This window comes from Carassius carassius, chromosome 9 (genome assembly GCF_963082965.1).
Source record: "Carassius carassius chromosome 9, fCarCar2.1, whole genome shotgun sequence".
In the NCBI taxonomy this organism is placed as follows: Eukaryota; Metazoa; Chordata; class Actinopteri; order Cypriniformes; family Cyprinidae; genus Carassius; species Carassius carassius.
In genome coordinates, this window is record NC_081763.1 from 30,607,090 (window position 1) to 30,619,298 (window position 12,209).

General features: G+C 36.2%; 1 protein-coding gene across 1 annotated transcript in view; it reads right to left on the reverse strand.

The window, feature by feature from the left end:
- LOC132149574 (coronin-7-like) overlaps nucleotides 1-12,209 on the reverse strand; it is a 114,624-nt gene that overhangs the window by 16,953 nt on the left and 85,462 nt on the right. The window lies entirely within an intron of this gene.

A 12,209-nucleotide genomic window follows, 5' to 3' on the forward strand; every position in this document is an offset into this window, starting at 1 on the left:
TCTATGATTTTATGTCCCATTTTTAAAATAAATTAAAAATTAATAAATAAAAAATAAAAAATATTTTTTTAAATAAACAATTTTGGTCTTCAAACTTCATGTCTTTTTTTATGATTTTCATTTTTTTTTTTAAATGAATGAATTTATAATGGTAAATCATAACAAAATAAATAAATAAACAAACAATAATGAGGTGACTGGTCCGATACTGTCACGATCGTCAGCTGGAGTGCCCATGAACTTCAGTAGAGGGCACTCCACTCAGGACTCATTCAGAACTCCATTTCCCATAATCCCGTTCTTAGGGCTAATCACAACCAGGTGTTCCCCATTACCACTCCCCTATATAAACTGTGTTTGGACTCTCAATCAGGGCGAAGTCTTGTTTAGCCCCATCTAGCATTTCCGAGCGTTTTCCCCTGTGTTTGTTCTTCCCGTGTCTGATCTTGGATTGTTTAAACCGACTCTGATTCTCTGCTGCCTGCCCCGACCTCTGCTTTTTACTGTTAATGATTCTGGATATCCCTGACATACTTGACGCCGTTCCTGATTTCTGCCTGTCTGACCATTCTCTTAATAAACTTCTGCACATGGATCTGAACGTCTCTGACTCCACGTTACAGATACTGAGGTGAGTGTTTGCCTGTGTGCGTGGTATTGTTCAGAGTTTAAGGCCTGACCCCAGAAAGTCACAGAAACAAGCAGCTAAGTGTTAAAAATCCAGACGGCCAGCGACATCAAGAGCCAGCAGGATATAAGCATTAAACGACCTGTCAGCGGAGCTTGAGAACCAGACGAGCGGGTCAGAAGAGACCCGAGGAGAAGAGCCAGGGATGGATGGAGGAAGTAGACCAGGGGGCCACGACCAGAACGACCCCCGATTCTGAGGGTCACAGGAAGAGACCTGTATACAAACCACTCTCACATAAACAGAAAAGCCTATTTCTGAGAAAACCAAACCCGTCTAACTGGAGTTTGCCGAATTATTGCAGCGATGATGCGACATGCTAAAAGTGTCCAGGTCTGGTTAAAACCAGTCAGGCTTAGATTACAGACAGCCAACCGCGCCGTCATAAATCTTCCCTCCAAAACAGGCCTGAAATCACGGCAGGGATGGAGTAACAAGTGAAGGGAATCTTTTCTGTGAGATTCATCCTGTAAATAACTGCATTGCAGTGATAAAGTGTTAAAGTGAGAAATTAAAGGAGAGTAACGTATGAATACAGGCCGAGGTCTGTAAACACTGGAGCGTGGCGCTTCTCCAAAAACACAAGCTCAGAAAAGGAAAACAGCGCGTCTTTACTGTGCCAAGAACATCATAAACTCATATTGTTACAAGCCCAGGAAGAGGGTGAATGAGGGGACACGTCATCGGTGCGTAAACCAGCGTTGACCTGTGGGCTTTGTTTTGGCACACTAACACTCAGTGTGTAATGGAGAAAGTCGGCAGCAAGCAGTCATTGAGCTTTATAGAAAATGTCTTCAAAATGAAATCAGAATTGGCCCTGTTTACTTTCTTTAAGCTGATTTTGTGCATGAATAACCGGTGAATGTTATTCTAAAGAAAAAAATGTCAAAAATGTGTCAGAAATGTCTTAACAACTTTATCCTCAAACACTTGCCTCTGTTCTCGCGTCCAACACCCACTTTACACGATCCAATCATTTCCCAGTTGGGAACTTTTTCTGTTTCACTCATAAAAATGTGACATCACACGTGTAAAATGTGTTGTGAATGTTGCTAAGTCTCCTTTAAGGCCTTTTAATCAAGAGAGAATATTTGCCATGAACATGACTTTAAATCCAGACAATATGAGTAATCAGTGATAATAATGACTTCAAAAATGTAAATCTAAATAAAACAATATTAAAATAGCATTGCAACCTACAGTACTATTGTCCAATGACAGAATGAGGTTCTTTTTGGATAGTACTGTAGGTTGCAATGCTATTTTAATATTGTTTTATTTAGATTTACATTTTTGAAGTCAAGACGAAACTGTATCCACAACCAATTTTACTTATGCAATGTGACATTAAGTTGTATGGGACTCGACTGGATGATAAACTTTGGACAGAGCGGTTGAGGAAAGTTCCTTTATAAAGTTATTATATTTTGGTGAAAGAATGGAAATATTTCCCTTGAATGACCTTGATGGATGAATCACACACAATAAGATCAGCAACGTATTAATGTAGGTAAAAAAAGGTTACATTTTAACCTCTCAATTACCAGGCCAGATCATGAAAGAAAACCAGACAAAGCCAAAAGCAGACACGGAGAGAGATGTGCGGGTCATGATCTGACACTGTTTACGATCTCCTTCTCTGTTTGACTAGGATTACTATCTTCTGTTCTGTGAAACACTGATATGAGGCCGGACACGTTTGACTGGACATCACAGCTTCATCTCATTTTATCTCATGTTCAGTTGTGCAAGTTGCAAATGCCCTTCTCCATACTGTCTCTCCATCAGATTGTCTCTGCTCTCAGAGGGTCGTGTGCTGATATGTCCCGCTCTCTCTCCCTGTGGGATTGAGATACCCATCGCATGGACACATTACTGGGACTTAGGGGACATGTGACAGCACAGGCAGAACACACACACATCAGTCATGTCTGTGCATGTCCGGATACTCTCACACATTGCACTTACGTTTACGTTTTCCACTTTAAAAGAGTGCATGCATGGGTAGATGTCATATTCAATTTGACTTGAGTAACAACAAAGCTGTCTTAAGGTTTGGTCTAATTTTTTGTCCAGTGGAAATTTTTTTTTTTCTGCAGAAACCCAACAGTACACAACAGTAAAACCTACTGAATAGACTGCGAGTGTATTTTTCTTTCATTTGCAACAAATTCAATATGACATCTACTCAGCCGAGGTTCATTCTGTATATATCACTAACATACACATGCAAGCTCAAGAAGTACTGGGGTAAAACAATCTTTAAAAGCTCAAAGGGGCAAACATGATCTAGTAAGAATGCAAATTAAATGCAAACATAAAACTGATTCGCTAAAACACCAGATACAAAAGAGTAAAACAATTACGGTCAGATATAGTGCAGATACAGTTATGTTATGAGTGAGTAGAGTAAGAGGGAGTTGCACAGGTGATAATAGAATAGAAGAAGAGTTAGGGAGTTTTTTGTGCTTAAATAATTGTAATTTTACCGGTAAAAGACTGTGGTAAAATGCTGCGGTAAACACCTGTTTAACTATTTAACACTAATAGGACATTTAATTGTTATTGTACAGTAAAATACTTATAAATGTAGCTTTTCAAAGTCAAAAAAGAATAATATCGACATTCCCAGAAATCCCTGTTAACAACAATTATGTTGTTAAATTCATGTTTATTGTGTTATTTTAGTGTCATGCGTTACCATGATGGTGTTTCATAATTTTGGTTAGTATATTAACATTACAGTATATCAGTTAATAATTTTTAACCGTAAAATATTAAACCTAAAACCTAAAAAGTTTTTTTACAGTGTAGTGCATTCAACTGTTTAACACTCAGAAATAACTAGTAAATTTCACAAAGAATCACAAAGAATTGTCAAGAAACACTAAATTAAATTATGAAATTATAAAAGACTGAAATTGTATTTTCTTGTAAAAGGTATAAAGTATTTTTTTTCTATCTACAAATAATGTTTAATAGTGCATATAATAACTTAATTTAAAGTAAAAAAAAAACTTTCATTTTTAATTAATTTTTAAAAATAAAAATGATTTGCAGATTTGAAGTACAGAGACAGGTATACACTGCATCTTATTATTAATAATCTTATTAATAATAATCTCTGTCAGACTCATGTCACTGTGACCTTTCCCACCTACGCCTCATCTGCCCTTTCTGAGTCTCAAGCTCAGGATACAGAGTGTACTTGGAAAGATTCTGCAATGTTAAAACTGTGAAATTAACACATTACAATAACTAATCACTACTAATCTTGAGTATGCATTTGTGTAGGCAAATTAATACTTTTATTCAGTAAGGATGCATGAAATTGATCAAAAGTGCAACTGAATAATTTTCTTATTAATCTTTTGATTCATTAAAAAAAATCCTTAATCCTTAAAATATGAAGCAGCAAAACACTTTTCAACATAAATAAAATTACAGTGTTTTACTTTATTTTTGACCAAATAAATGCATCCTTAGTGAGCAGAAAATGTATATATATATATATATATATATAAATATATACTAGTATGTAGTGTATGTTCTGTTTTCAGTCTGGGTCATATTTCAAACGCAGTCTGTCTGTACCTGCACAATTTCCTCCTGTCAGACGTCAGATAACACTGGCACTGATAAAATCATATCTCAAGATACTAAATCAATAACTGTGTCCACAGACAGTAATCTGCTCCAGTTATGATGAATGATGATGATTTCCCTGCAAACACACGTTGACTGGAGACGCAGAGGACCAAGACACTCAAGAAACTCTTCAATGCAGATTTAGCTCCAGGGCTCAGATTCACAACGATCTTCAAGATAGAACTTAAGGAAATTCTTAATCGAACTGATAAGAGGTTTGTTCTCAAATGCAAGTTTGTTTTGTTTTTTGTATTTCTTTAGAAGTTCTCAAATATTTTCTTGAGAAACAACTATTGATGTTTTTTTTCTTAAGAAGGAAATAACAGGTTTTGGGTATTATCTGGTTACAAAGCAGTTGTCTTTGCCAAGGACTCACGAATCAACTCAATGAAAAACTCCTCAATGGCACTTCTTTTTGAAGAATGACTTGTGAATTTGTAACCCTAGCAGAACACCTAAGAAACCACACAGCAACACCCTTAGCAAATGCATAGCAATGTGATAATGTAATGTGTACAGAAGAACACCTTCCTAAAACCTCATAGTTCACCCTTTAGTATGAGTAAAATGTACTAGACTATTAAGAAACCCACATACACACAAACACAAGCACTACTACACAAATACTAGTGGTCACAAATGACAGATTCAGCAATTTGTTGCAGCATGTGTGCAGTCATGGTTTTTGTTCATAAGCTTCATTTGTTTGTTTTCTGGGTCTCTCTTGTCTTCAATGTTGAACGGGTTCGGCTGGCATTATAAAACCACAGGCAACAGCGCTGGAAATAAACAAATCACAGCTTGAGTGTATCAAATAAACTGAATATCTCCATTACCCACTGTCATTTTCTGCAGAGTGGCCGCTATCTGTCTCTCTTTCTCTTCTTCTGTCTCTATCTGCGGTGCAGTATCATGCCTGTGTGTTTCTGGAAGAGTGCATGATAAGGTCACCATGTGTGTGTGTGTGTGTGTGTGTGTGTTTATGAACATCACATCAGCTGGCTGCTATGGAGGTCTGACAGACAAACACATAGCACATGTCCTCCATCCTGACATCTCTGTCCTATCCTTCCATTCCTGTCTTTTCTTTCTGCAGCGGACGGATAAGTCACCTGACCACAGCGCGCTAACCCGTCGAGTGTTTATCATACCGGGATGCACACGCGAAGACATGGGCCACACATAGCAATCATTGCTGAGATCATACCTCAAACAAACCACAATCATCAGGCGCTCATTCCTCACATATCACACAACAGTGAGAGAAGCAGCAGATGTCATCCAAAGCCCAGAGAACTGCCTGCATAGACCGGATTTGAAGGCATCATGGACATCATTCAAATCCCATGTTCACAGTGACAGTGATTTTGTTGCTGGTGGTCTTCAAGTGTTGTAGTATTGGTTTTTATTTTTAAAGCTAGATGGCCTAATGTGATTAATGAGTTATCTATTGTGTCAGCAGTGTGAGGTGAGCTAATAATAGACTAAAGACACAGGTAAACAATAAAAAAAAATATTCTGTTTCTTTAACCATTATAATATTTTAGATTTTGTAGTGTGATCAATGTTTGCATAAGAAGTAGATGTGTTAGGGAAGAAGCAGGTAACATTTTAATTACATTTTGATAAAATGAATGAAAAGAACAAAAACTGAAAATCTGTGATCGTCAGTTGCTCAGTAACATTTGTCTGAATATTCACAAGGCACGTGACAATGCGATACGTACGACGTATTCCCAATGAGATTTATTTATAAATCAAGACGTGAGGTCTTCCTGCGCATTTCCACCAAAATAAAATTTAGAAAAAGCAAGAACTCTATCGGCATACATAAATGTTAGTGTTGTTCTGTAAAATTAAATATAAAGACAATAATAGTAATGATAATAATCACAACAGCTCTGTTAATACATTTATTATAACATTGACACTTATAGTGTTCAAATTAGGATCCGTAATATTTTCTATTGTTTTAAAAGAAGTTTCTTCTCAGAAAAGCTGCTTTTAAATGTACAGTAAAAAAAAAAATACTTGCCTGATTCAAGAAGGCTCTGATGGCCAAAAAATATGATTTTACTAATTTACTAATTTTAAGCTAAATTGTGCTTTGTTGGTATAGCAACCGTTAGAATGTTAAAAATGTTCAGTGTTAAATAATTTTAAATTGTTTATATATATATTTGAAAAGCAAGTCAAAACAGTTAAAAGCACATTTTGCCTATTTCATTTATGCAATGGTAAAAAAAAACTAAAAAACTAAAAAACATGTTTGGCATTCGGCATTTGGTCCAGTGTTTAATTTTTTTCTGTTTCGGCTTCAGCCAAGAATTTTCATTTCGGTGCATCCCTATAATTTAGTATTATTGGTCTATGTGTGTTGATGAATTATAACAATTTAAGTTTAAGTTCTAAAAGGGGTGGGCAGTTATAAAAGACAAATGTACATGATCCATAGGGTTCCTGGGGGCCACACAAAAGAGGTGCTGAACAGCGCCCCTGTGCTGTACGTGCTAGTCAACATGTGCAGCAGTGTGTGCTGAGAAGCACTGAAATGGTGAGAGAAAAAGAGGAGAGATTCCCAGCCTCTTCCACTCCTCTCTCTGGCATCATGACTCATAACTCTTCTGACTGTCATCACAATGTTTCCCACTCAAATTCCCTCCCGTTCCTTCACACTGTCCCTGCCCACACGGATAAAGGGCTTTCTCTCTGTCATGCTAATTCATCCCATCAGTGGGAGTTATACAGTACATCTCACAAACTCATGTCCAGCTCATATTTCACACCATTTTTTTGTTGTTGTTGTTGTTGTGAGATTCCCCCATTTAAGGAGCATAAACCCGAGCCCCTATAAGGACTGTGGGAACCCTGTGTAGGTGACGTCACATGACATCTGACACGTCCCAGGCCTAAAGCGTGGTGTTGATTCAGTGGGCTCTGGTTACAGAATCAGGGTCTATCAGCAGGAACGTCTGCCTCTGTTTAAAATACTTATTCTTTAACCATCAGCACACTCTCCTCAAGCTCTCCATCTCGAGCGCCTCTGAGCTCTTTATTTCATATTTATCAATGCATATCCCACAGAAAGAATCGCCAACAATTGACCGTCTCATTATATGAGCAGAGAGGACCAGGTGGAAACGTCATGATGGGAGTCAGTTCTATTAATACAGACGTACCATAATCTTCAGATGAGAGACAGGAGTTTGGCATCTGGATATGAACAGCTGGTTTTTACAGTACGCCGTTGTGGGCCAAACACACTTGGCACTAGAAAGTCGAGTCAACCTATGGCCATAAAAACCAATGAATTTCTGTAGCTCATGCTTCTGGCCGTCTCAGAAAACGCTAAATATATTTCATCATTTCCATAGCTTCACTGCTGCGAGTTTCAAAGCCTCAGGCTGACTCTGAAGAAGCAGAGACTGAAACAAAAAACAACCTGGAATCGCTGATGAAGTATTACAATTAGATCTTTTACTGAGAGTTTCTGAGAGCTTTGTTAAGAAAGTATGCAAATCAAGTAAGTGCAGGAAATAAGAGTACAATAGTAATTGAAGCAAGAAGAAAAACCTGGAAATACAATATAGGGCAAAAAAGCAATGCAATGCAAAGCAACTAAATTCAGACGAAACAAATGAGACATGCAAAACATTTCATTGTAGGGGTGTGACGAGACTCTTATCCCATGAGACGAGACACGAGACAGGGTTCACGAGAACGAGACGAGGCGAGAAAAGAAGTCCTCAATGATTAAACATATAGGGAAAAATAGTCTTTTTATTCAACTGAAAACACAAGTGCAAAAAATGTAGATGCATTTTTAAATTAGTACTTTATGAAATTAATGCAATAATAAACAGCATTTAAACACTGCAAAATGTTTTGCCACAAACTCAACTGATAGGCAAGTAATTCCACAAAAATTATATATATATATATATATATATATATATATATATATACATATACAGTACAGACCAAAAGTTTGGACACACCTTCTCATTCAAAGAGTTTTCTTTATTTTCATGACTATGAAAATTGTAGAGTCACACTGAAGGCATCAAGGGCTATTTGACCAAGAAGGAGAGTGATGGGGTGCTGCGCCAGATGACCTGGCCTCCACAGTCACCGGACCTGAACCCAATCCAGATGGTTTAGGGGTGAGCTGGACCGCAGACAGAAGGCAAAAGGGCCAACAAGTGCTAAGCATCTCTCGAGGAACTCCTTCAAGACTGTTGGAAGACCATTTCAGGTGACTACCTCTTGAAGCTCATCAAGAGAATGCCAAGAGTGTGCAAAGCAGTAATCAAAGCAAAAGGTGGCTACTTTGAAGAACCTACAATATGACATATTTTCAGTTGTTTCACACTTTTTTGTTATGTATATAATTCCATATATAATTCCACATGTGTTAATTCATAGTTTTGATGCCTTCAGTGTGACTCTACAATTTTCATAGTCATGAAAATAAAGAAAACTCTTTGAATGAGAAGGTGTGTCCAAACTTTTGGTCTGTACTGTGTTTATATATATGTATATAATAAAAATAAATAATAAACAACACAGATATCCCTTTAAAGTGTAAGTGAAGCAGTCAGTCAGGTTTTACATTATTTAGCAATCTGATTTCCTCTTTAATAACTATATATATATAATAAACACAATTAATGTATCCGTTTAATAGAATAAAGCAGTGGTTCCCAAACTGGGGTGTGTGGAAAGGCTGAGGGGTAGTTAGGGCCAAATGAAATCTGGTTTTATTTTTCCTAAATTCAGTTTTATTTTTTTCCCCAAATTCCATTTTTTTCCAGTTTTAATTTTTCTGGATTCCATTTTTCTTTCGGTTTTCTTTTTTCTTGACTCCTTTGTAATAGTTAAATGAAATTGTATTAATTTAAAAGCATGTCTAATTAATTAAAATCAAGAAATGTATACATTTTCACTTTAATTTATTAAAACTTTAACAATGAATTCACGTTAAGGGCCCTATACCAAACTCTGTGTTTTAGCATGTCTAATTATTTGAACTTTTGAAACTTGATCTTAAATGTAGCCTTATGATTTTTTTCCCCTCAGAAATTCTGTGTTGTGTATTTACAGTTTTTTGGTTATCAAATGAAGGCATAAAACATTAATTTAAATGATCATTCATCATTTATCTTTTAATTATTGAAAATTAAGCAAACTTTATTTTGTGGGGATTTTCTATAAAAATAAAACATGGAAGGAATGTTGTGTGATTATTCCTTAAAAAAATTATGTTTAATGTTAGTAGTAGGCTATGTTAATTCTGCTAAACAATAGTTAAAGGCACAATGTCTGCAAATCAAACAGACTTTTATTTTGACAGGTTGCCGTGAATAACTTTACAGTTCTGTGTATAAGATATGATGCTAGTTTTACTCAAATCAAATGGTAAAATGCTCATGAAGTGACTCTCAGTACAGTTCATGTGTTTAGGTCCTCATTTAGTGAGATGGCAGATGCTGAAATTAGGCCTGTCGCAATAATCAATATAGCGACTTATCACGCAATATATGTACATAACTGTGTTAAACTGAGAATTCTGTTTTTATGACTGGATAAAGACAACACTGCCTAATTTTCCCCCTTATCATGTGGCCACTTTCCTGATGTGAACATAAATAAAATATCTTACGTACCACTACTGGTGAACAAGCCAATGTAATGCAAATATATAATAAAAGGTCAGTGGCAGGATATTGAATCATTGAATATTGTGAGATCTCGTGACACTCTTATTTAATTGTATAACTACTTAATGTTATTACTTAATTGTTAGAAATGTAATATATATATATATATATATATATATATATATATATATATATATATATATATATATATATATATATATATATATATATATACATTTTTTTTCCTAATTTAAAACAGGAAAAGCATCAGATACATTTTTGCATCATTTTGTACCGTTTTATTTGTTTTTTATTTTTGATTGAAAATTCTTTAAATAAATAAATACATTTTTAAAAGGAAAAATTAAACAGGGAGAAAATAAAAACCTGATCCAATGATACCGGATATGTTTTTGCCAATACAACTATTGTTTTGTGCCATTTTATTAGTTTTTTACTTTATAATTTTTTATATGTTTTATATGTTGTTGTTTTTTGCATACTGTACATTGTTTTCAATGGTATTTTTGTATGCACATTCTTTGGAAATGGTTGGCATGCCAAAAAATACTTGTCATGCCAAACACAGTGCACTGAAACTGAGAGAAGTGGAAATGCAGAGAATGAGAGAGTGATGTGAATGATGTGTAGGACTAAAGCGCTGGTGCAGGTGGAAGAAACGTCAAGTGTTTATTTTAGCCAGCGATAATGACAGATGAGTGTTTGGATGTGGATGTGGAAACAGCACACACACACTTGCATACTGTGCTGATAAACACATGAAGTGTTCCTCTGTCCCGCTGACACCTGTCACATACTGAATCCTTCAGTACCATCAACAGTCTGTCTCTACAGGCTAAACTTCCCCTGATCCTTTGAGATTTACTGCACCTAAAACCCAAACCAGCGCGCGCAGAGAGCTTTCATCTGAGCGCTTGAGACATAAACACGACAGAAACAGGATGACAGATCTATCATCGATGACAACATGTTCCACTTAATGCTCAGTATAAACTGCATACTACTGTCAGAAAATAGTATGCAACATTTCAAAAACCAGTTGAGTAGGCCTATGTTTAATTCAAACAGTGACAGAAAAACTGTGCACACTATAATTTAAACTAGTATGAGTAGTATGCTATTCTAAACAGCCAGAGAGTGACGCTCTCTTTTCCTGATAAAACTGCATGAGGAGGGTTTATTTTGTGTGAACACACACAGTTTAGCCGCAGCATCATCTGCACATCGGATCTGAGCTAAACACGCATGAAATCATTTATCTGTTCCTGCCGTTCAATGTAATGTGTTACAGATGTACTGTCTGCATGTGAGCTTCTTATACTGTATACACATCACAGAAAGGATACATGTGGTGAATGACATGCTAAACTCCATCTAAAACTCGTCTGAATAGCATTTTGCCGTTTAATCATTATGGATGCATCTTTTCGTACGTTTTAAAACTACATGGAACAAGTCAGAAGCCTAATCACTGTAAAACCGTTCTTAATAGAGTTATTGTTACTACTGTAAACCTTTGGCATGCACACAGCAGCTGTGGGTTTATAGTTCAGTTACAGGAACATCAAGAGCTGCGAGGGAAGATTTCAGCATGAGAGTCACGTCTTGTGAGCAGCTTTCTGTGGTTTTGGGTTCATAACACATGATCTAAGATGCACTGACTGTAATAGAGACTGCAGGACTTCAACAAGCTCATTTAAATCCATTCACAAGTTACAAAGAGATATCTGTTGATTCCATTAAGAGTCAGAAACTACTGAACATACATCGATAGAATGAATGAATGAACAGCAAAACACAGACAGACAGACAGACAGACAGACAGACAGACAGTCACAGACGACAGACAGACGATAGATAGATAGATAGATAGATAGATAGATAGATAGATAGATAGATAGATAGATAGATAGATAGATAGATAGATAGATAGATAGATAGATAATGTGGTACATTTTTAACACTTCAGTGATGTAAATAATGGGGGCAAAAGCACAAATGTCATCGTGTGTGAGCGCATAAATAATATGTAGTACATTCTGAAAGATTTAAATGAGGTGGTATATTTTTAACACACTTAACACTAGAGATGTAAATGAAGTGCATGCAAAAGCACAAATGTCAGCGCGTGTCAGTGCATACCGGTCCGGCGAGTTAAAAAAAAAAAAAAAACCCGGGAGCGCGTCCAAAAG